This window comes from Euprymna scolopes, chromosome 3 (assembly GCF_053919585.1).
Source record: "Euprymna scolopes isolate OS-2025 chromosome 3, ASM5391958v1, whole genome shotgun sequence".
Classification (NCBI taxonomy): Eukaryota; Metazoa; Mollusca; class Cephalopoda; order Sepiida; family Sepiolidae; genus Euprymna; species Euprymna scolopes.
The window spans coordinates 120,377,966-120,387,623 of record NC_136484.1 but is presented as its reverse complement, the minus strand read 5'-3'; positions in this window follow the sequence as shown (position 1 = coordinate 120,387,623).

The window sequence follows — 9,658 nt, the reverse complement described above, 5'->3', positions numbered from 1 at the left end:
TAGTAAAACTGATGTGATTTTAAGTTTAATGTTATATATATATATAAAAGCGAAAATGTATGTAGGTATGTTTGTGTGTATGTATGTATGTTTGTGTGTCTGCTAAAAATTTTCACAGACACAACAAAATTTCACAAACTTGGTCTCATATTAAAGTCCCACCCTCCGGATGACAAATATCGAAAAATTAGCCCAAAAGGACCATGAGAAGTGGGTCAGTTGATCGATTTTCTGCAGGGGGGGGCAAAAAGATACATTTTAATGATATTTTTTATGTAATTTAATAAACGCTGAGTCATATCACGTGACCCTGACGTAAGCAATCTGCAATGGCGATATGCATATGAAAACATTGAAAAGAGACTTTTGTTATCGGTAAAAAAGACACATCATACACATCAAAATACAAAAATTTCACGTTAGGAAAACGTTACCAAAGTGTTTAGTACGTTAAAAATAATTAGATACGATAGTTAAACGAAAAATAACAAGCCAAAACTGTGAAGTAAAAAAAAAAATAGGCTTACAAAAATATTAACGATCGATGTTTTTACTAAAAAAACAAAACAAAGCGAGACGCCATTTTCCTTTTTAGTAACACTCTTTAGGATAACGAAGACGAAGTGAGAGAGAGAGAGATACGCAAACAGAGAGAGAGAGTGAAAGAGAGAGACAGAGATAGAGAGAGAGAGAGAGAGATGTCTAGACAGGAAACGAGATTCGTTTTACTGTGTTTTAGAATGTAAATGAACAAACATATAAGAGTGATTGTATTTGATCACATCACAGGCCTATACCCTCCTTATTTTCGAGTAACGTTTGTTTCTACGAAAATGATGAGACCGCTTGAATTCTAGGTACAGATACTACACTTAGATCTTAGCCAAAAAGACCAAGTAAAAAAAATGGGTATTATATATTTTTCGTATATTAGTTTGAATTCTAAGAACAGATACTACACTTTGATCTTGTTTATTTATTTTATTGTTGTCAAAAAATGAAATTACAATGTAAAATTATAAAGACAAAAATATCAAACAACAAAATTAGGCACAAGGCCCTATAAGAAATTGGGAGGGGGAGGGGACAGGGTCTTTGTGACTATAATGACATGATGAAGACTTTGTGGTCTTACTCTTGACTGGCAACATTTACCAAAATACCTCATTCATTCTGTGTAATCTAACTAGTGGAGCCTAATCTAACTAATACACTTTGATCTTAGTCAAAAAAAACAAGTAAAAAAAAGAATACGTATTATATATTTTTCGTATATTAGCTTAAGTTCTAAGAACAGATAATACACTTTGATCTTAGCCAAAAGACCAAGTAACCGTCTTATACAGCTTAATTTTCTCCCGAGAATTATCTCCTATCAAAAAAAGATGCATATTTTATATTTACTTGGTGGGGGTGGGGGGAGAAGGATGAAACCGCTTTAATTCTAAGACCAGATACTACACTTGGATCTTACGCAAAAGACCAAGTAAAAAAAATGCGTATTGTATATTTTTGAGGAAGGTGAGAGGCATATTATGAGTTAGTGGGAGATGAAACCGCTTTATTTCTAAGAACAGATACTACACTTTGAGGTATTTATTTGCTCCCCCACTGAGCAAATTAGGCACAAGGCCGATTTTTAAAGTGAGGAGTGAAGGGGAAATGGAGACCAACTCCCCGGGGAGTAGGGGAGCTGGATGGTGACAATTGGTATGAAGGGTTCCCCTACATTGACCAAGGTCTTATATGTGGGGTTGCCCACACATATGGTCTTTGCTTGCAGTATTTGCCGGACAAGATACTACACTTTGATCTTAGCCAAAAGACCAAGTAAAAAAAAAGATGCGTATTGGACAGAATTGGTGCATATGTACGAGCAAAATACCCAGCGTCGCCCGTAATAGTATGACATAGCACTAGCACGACATATATACTAGCTGATTACCCGGCATGGCCTGGGATTGGAAGAACACTCGGCGACGCCTGGGATTGGAAAAAATTGGTTGATATATGCACTCCTTATTTTCGAGTTTTCTTAGTGGGGGTTGGGGCGAAAGATGAGACCACTTTAATTCAAAGATCAGATACTACACTTTGATCTTAGCCAAAAGACCAAGTAACTGTCTTATACAGCTTAATTTTCTGCCGAGCATTATCTCCTATTAAAAAATATGCATAATTTATATTTAGATGTCATATTCCAAAAATCACAGAAGGCCATACTTATTTTTGATTGACGTTTGATTCTCTCCTTATTTTCTTAGTGGGGGTGGGGGGAGAAGGATGAAACCGCTGTAATTCTGAGAACAGATACTACACTTTGATCTTAGCCAAAAGACCAAGTAAAAAAATGCGTATTATATATGTTTGAGGAAGGTGAGAGGTATATTATGAGTTAGTGGGAGGAGGGGGCGAAAGATGAAACCGCTTTATTTCTAAGAACAGATGGTATTTATTTGCTCCCCCACCGAGCAAATTAGGCACAAGCCCGATTTTTAATGTGAGGAGTGAAGGGAGGGGGAAGGGAAAAAGGGGACCAGCTCCCGAGAGGTGGGAAATAGGAGCTGGTTAATGGTCAGGCATGTGGGGTTGCCCCCACATCTGGTCTTTGCTAGTCATAGCTTGCAGCATCTGAAGAACAGATGGTATTTATTTGCTCCCCCCTGAGCAAATTAGGCACAAGGCCGTTTTTAATGTGAGGTAAAAACCAGCTCCCCTAAAAGGGGTCACTCTGGTTACCAAAAATAATAATTGTCCCAGTATAGAGGGTTTCCCCTCCATTGACCGGTACAAACTATCTTAAGTGCAGCATCTGCCGGAACAGATGGTATTTATTTGCCCCCCCACTGAGCAAATTAGGCACAAGGCCGTTTTTAATGTGAGGTAAAAACCAGCTCCCCTAAAAGTAGGCAAAAAGGGGACACTCTGGTTACCAAAAATAATAATTGTCCCAGTATAGAGGGTCTCCCCTCCATTGACTGGTACAAATTATCTTAAGTGCAGCATCTGCCGGAACAGATGGTGTTTATTTGCTCCCCCACTGAGCAAATTAGGCACAAGGCCGTTTTTAATGTGAGGTAAAAACCAGCTCCCCTAAAAGTAGGCAAAAAGGGGGCACTCTGGTTACCAAAAATAATAATTGTCCCAGTATAGAGGGTTTCCCCTCCATTGACTGGTACAAATTATCTTAAGTGCAGCATCTGAAGAACAGATGGTGTTTATTTGCTCCCCCACTGAGCAAATTAGGCACAAGGCCGTTTTTAATGTGAGGTAAAAACCAGCTCCCCTAAAAGGGGTCACTCTGCTTACCAAAAATAATAATTGTCCCAGTATAGAGGGTTTCCCCTCCATTGACTGGTACAAATTATCTTAAGTGCAGTATCTGCCGGAACAGATGGTGTTTATTTGCTCCCCCACTGAGCAAATTAGGCACAAGGCCGTTTTTAATGTGAGGTAAAAACCAGCTCCCCTAAAAGAAAGGGGGCACTCTGGTTACCAAAAATAATAATTGTCCCAGTATAGAGGGTTTCCCCTCCATTGACTGGTACAAATTATCTTAAGTGCAGCATCTGCCGGAACAGATACTACACTTTGATCTTGACCAAAAGGCCAAGTAAAAAAATATATATGCGTATTGGACAGAATTGGTGCACATGTAGGAGCAAAATATCCAGCGTCACCCGTAATAGTATGACATAGCACTAGCACGACATATATACTAGCTGATTACCCGGCATGGCCTGGGATTGGAAGAACACTTTGCGACGCCTGGGATTGGAAAAAAATTGGTTGATATATGTACTAGCCAAATGCCCAGCATCGCCCGGGATGGATTATATAGGTAGATATCTGTATTAGCAAAATACCCGGCATAGCCCAGGATTGGATAAAGTAGGTGTATATGGACTAGCAAAACAACCGGCGTTGCGCGGGATTGTATGACATAGGTGGATGTGTACTAGCAGAATACCAAGTGTCGCCTGGGATTGTATGATATAGGTGAAGTATAGGTCCGATTCGACAATTTTGAAGCTGCTTGTGCAGTATAGGTCCGATTTGAAAAATGTTGATGGTACTTGTGCATTATAGGTCCGATTTGACAATTTTTAAGGTGCTTGTAGGTTTGATTTGACAATTTTGAAAGTGCTTGTGCAGTATAGGTCCCATTTGACAATTTTGAAGGTGCTTGTGCAGTATAGGACCCATTTGACAATTTTGAAGGTGCTTGTGCAGTTTAGGTCCAATTTGAAAAATTTAGAAGGTGCTTGTGCAGTATATGTCCGATGTGAAAATTATGAAGGTGATTGTGCATTATAAGTCCGATTTGAAATATTTCGAAGGTGCTTGCGCAGTATATATTTTACAATATGCAAGTGACCTCCCTTGGATGTAGCTTAATTATCAGATTCCATTAGATTAGTATACAATCATTGTTATAATATGCAAGTGATCTCCCTTGGATATATATTCATTGCCGAATACCATTTGAATACTATAAAATCATTGGTGTAATATGAAAGTGACTTCCATAGAGTATAGCTTCATTGTCGAATACCATTAGATTAATATGCAATTGTTTTCATAATATGTAAGTGACCTCCATTGAGTGTAGCTTCATTCTAGAATTCCATTATATTAATATAAAATTATTGTCATAATATGCAAGTGACCTCCCTTAGATGTAGCTTCTTTTTTCGAATACCATTAGATTAATATACATTCATTGTCATAATATGTAAGTGACCTCCCCTGGATGTAGCTTCATTCTCGAATGCCATTACTTTTATATAAAATCATTGTTATAATATACAAGTGACCTCCCTTGGCTGTAGTTTCATTTTCGAATACAATTAGATTAATATACAATCATTGTTATAATATGCAAGTGACCTTCCTTGGATGTAGTCTCATTGTCGAATACCATTAGATTAGTATGCAATCAATGTAATATTATGCCAGTGAACGCTCTAGGATATGGCTTCATAGCTGGATATTTGTACTAGCATAATACCCAGCGTTGCCGGGGATTGTATAAGAAAGGTGGATATATGTACTAGCAAAATACCCGACGTTGCCTGGGATTGGATGAGATAGGTGGGATGTTTCCTAGAAGAATTCCTGCGATCTGATCAGATGGGTGGATATTTGTGCTAACAGAATACCCCATATAGGAAGATGGTGTGATTATGTCGTAAAATCATGAACAATTATTGTCCAGATTAGTAACATATCCAAGAATTATAAAAAATGATAAAATGCGAGTTATTTGTTGGTGTGTTTATAATGAAATAACACGCCAGACAATGTCACAAATAATTATTTTAGCAAAGGAAAGGATATTATGTGGTCTAAATTATTAAAAACGTAGTCGAAATTAGTAACATATCCAATAATTATGAAAAGTGATTAAATGTAAGTTATTGGATTGGGGTTTTATAATGAAATGAGCAGCCCAGATATGGTCTTAAAGTTAATATTTTATTAAGAGGGGGCCAATTATGTGTGTTACACCATTAAAAATGATTGTAGAAATTAGTAACATATCCAAGAAAAGTGAAAAAGTATGAAAAGTGAGTTATGTGATTCGTGTGTTCGTAATGAAATTACCAGCACAGACAATGTCTCAAATGTATTAATTTCGTAAGTGGAAGGGGGTTATGTGGGTTAACTCATGAAACATGATTGTCGAAATTAGTAACATATCCAAGAATTATGAAAAATTATGAAATGTTAGTTATTGATGTGCATATTTGTAATGAAATAGACGCCCTAGACAATGTCGCATGGTTGTTATTTTAGTAAGAGAGGGACGATTATGCGTGTTAAATCATCAGAAATGATTGTCGAAATTAGTAACATATCCAAGAATTATGAAAAATGATAGAATGTGAGTTATTTCATTGGTGTGTTTATCATGAAATAACCAGTATCAATGTATCAAAGTTTTTATTTTAGCAAGAGGAGAGAGGATTATGTGGGTTAAATAATGAAAAACGATTAGAAAAATATACAATTATTGTCATAATATGCGAGTGATCTCCGCTGGGTTTAGCTTCATTGTCGAATTCCATTAGATTAATTAGAATTGTTGTTATAATATGTAAGTGACCTTCTTTGGGTGTAGCTTCATTTTCGAATACCATTAGATTAATATACAATCATTGTTATATTATATAAGTGACCTCACTTGGGTGTAGCTTCATTGTCAAATACCATTAGAATAATATACACTCATTGCTATAATATGCAAGTGATCTCCCTTGGATGTAGTTTCGTTGTCGAATAGCATTAGAATAATATGCAATCATTACTATAATGTGCAAGTGACCTCCCTTGGATGTAGCTTCATTGTCGAACATAATTGCATAAATATAAAATCATTAATATAATATGCGAGTGAGCTCCGCTGAATATAACTTCATAGTCAACTACCAATAGGTTATGCAAGTGACCGCCCTTGGATGTAGCTTCATTGTTGAATACCATTAGAATAATATACAATCATTGTTATAATATGCAAGTGACCTCCCTGTGATGTAGCTTTATTGTCGAATACCATTAGATTAATATTCAATCATTGTAATATTATGCCAGTGAACTCTTTTTTTATGTGGCTTCATAGCTGGATATTTGCACTAGCAGAATACCAAGCGTTGCCGGTGATTGGATAAGACAGGTGGATATATGTACTTACAAAATACCCGACATTGCCTGGGATTGGATGAGATAGGTCGTTTGTTTCCTACGAGAATATCTGGGATCGGATAAGATAGCTGGATATTTGTGATAACAGAATACCCTATATAGGAAGATGGGGCGATTATGTGGTGAAATCATGAAGAATTATTGTCCAAATAAGTAAGATAACCAAGAATTATGAAAAATGATAAACTGTGAGTTATTTGATTGGTGTGTTTGTAATGAAATAAACAGCCCAGATGTTGTCTGAAAGTTAGTATTTTAGTAATGAAAAAAAAAACAGCCAGACAATGTCTAAAAGTTATTATTTTAGTAAGAGAAAGGGAATTATGCGGGTTAAATCATGAAAAAAATGATTGTCGAAATCAGCAACATATCCAAGAAATATGAAAAGTGATTAAAGGTAAGCTATATGTGTTTATAATGAAATAAACAGCCCATATATAGTCTGAAAGTTATTATTTAAGTAAGAGGGGGTTAATTAAGTGGGTTACATGATAAAAAAATGATCGTAAAAATTAGTAACATATCCAAGAATTATTAAATATGAGTAAATTTGAGTTATTTGTTAGGTGTGTTCTTAATAAAATAGAAAGCCAAGATGATGCATTCAAGTTATAATTTTAGTAAGAACGGGGCTATAATTAGTGTTAAATCAAGAAAAATGATTATCGAAATTAGTAAAATATCCAAGAATTATGAAAAATGATGACATGTGAGTAATTTTATAAGTATGTTTGTAATTAAATAGACAGCCCAGACAATTTCTCAAATGTATTATTTTAGTAAGAGGTGGGCGATAATGTTGGGTAACTCATGAAACATGATTGTCGAAATAAGTAACATATACAAGAAGTATGAAAAGTTATGAAATGTAAGTTATATTATTTCTGTTTTTATAATGAAATAAACAGCGGAGAAAAAGCCTCAGAGTTATTTCTTTAGAAGGCCGGGGTAAAGTATGTGGGGTTAATCATGAAAATTGACTGTTGAAATAACTAACATATCCAGGAATTATGAAAAATGATGAAATATGAGTTATTTGATTGGTGTGTTTGTAATAAAATAACTAGCCAGATAATATCTCTAAGTTATTATGTTAGTAAGAGGAAAAGGGATTATGTGGGTTAAATCATGAAAAATGATTGTCAAAATTAGTAACATATCCAAGAATTATGAAATATTATCAAATGTGAGGTATTTGATTAATGCGTTTGTAGTAAAATAACCAGTCAGACAATCTCACAAAGTAATTATTTTAGCAAAAGGATATGATATTATGTGGGTTACATTATAAAAAACGATTGTCGAAATTAGAAACATATCCAAGAATTATGAAAAGTGATTAAATGTAAGTTATTGGATTGATGTGTTTATAATGAAATGAATAGGTCAGATATAGTCTTAAAGTTAAAATTTAGTAAGAGTGGGTCGATTATGTGGGTTACATAATTAAAAATGATTGTTGAAATTAGTAACATATCCAAGAATTATGAAAAATTATAACATGTGAGTTATTTAATTTATGTGTTTATAATGAAATAACCAGCAAGACAATGTATCAAAGTTATTGTTTAGCAATAGGTGAGGGGATTATGTGGGTTAAATAAAACAAAACGATTGTCAAAAGTTGTAACATATCTAAGAATTATGAAAAATGATAAAATATGAGTTATTTGATTGGTGTGTTTATCATAAAATAAACAATAGACAATATCTCAAAGTTATTATTTTAGCTAGAGGAAAGGGGATTATGTGGGTTAAATCATGAAAAACTATTGTCGAAATTAGTATCATATCCAAGAATTATGAAAAGTTATTAAATGTAAGTTATTTGATCGGTGTGTGTATAATGAAATAAACAGCCCAGGTATTGTCTGCAAGTTGTTATTTTAGTAAGAGGGGGTCGATTATGCGGGTTAAATCTTAAACAATGATTGTCGAAATTAGTAACATATCATAGAATTATGAACAATGATTATGTGAGTTATTTGATTGGTGTGTTCGTAATGAAATAAACAGGCTAGAAGATGTATCAAAGTTGTTATTTTGTAAGAGGAACGGGATCATGTCGGTTAATGAGGGGGCGATAATTTGGGTTACTTTATTAAAAATAATTCTCGAAATTAGTAACATATCCAAGAATTTTGAAAAATGGTAAAATGTGAGTAACTTGATAGGTGTGTTTGTAATGAAAAAACAGCCATTCAATGTCTGACAGTCATTATTTTGGTAATAGGAGGTGGCGATAATGTGGATTAACTCTTTAAAAATTATTGTCGAAATTAGTAACATATCCAAGAATTATGAAAAATTGAGTTTTAGTTATTTGATTCGTGTGTTTATAATGAAATAAACAGACCAGTCAATGTAGTAAATTTATGATTTTAATAAGAATTGGGCGATTAGATGTGCGCACTCATTAAATTTGATTGTCGAAATTCATAACATATCCAAGATTATGAAAAATTATGAAATGTGAGGTATTTTATTGATGTGTTTATAATGAAATAAACAGCTTAGAAGTGTCTCAAAGGTATTATTTTCGTAAGGGGAGAGGGATTATGTGATTGAACTCAGAAAAAATAACGGTTGAAATTAGCAACATATCAAAACATTATGAAAAATGATGAAATGTCAGTTATTTGATTGGTATATTCATAATGAAATAGATATACCAGCCAATTTATGAAAGTTATTATTTTAGCAAGAGGTGGCGATTATTTGGGTTACTTCAGAAAAATTATCGTCGAAATTAGTAACATATCCAAGAATTATGAAAAATGATATAATGTGAGTTACTTTGTTGGTGGTTTTGTAATGAAATAACCAGACATCCAATGTTTAAAAGTTATTATGTTAGTGATAGAAGGGGGCGATAACGTGGATTTACTCATGAAAAATGATAGCAGAAATTAGTAACATACCATAGCCTATGTATCAATGTTTTTATTTTAGT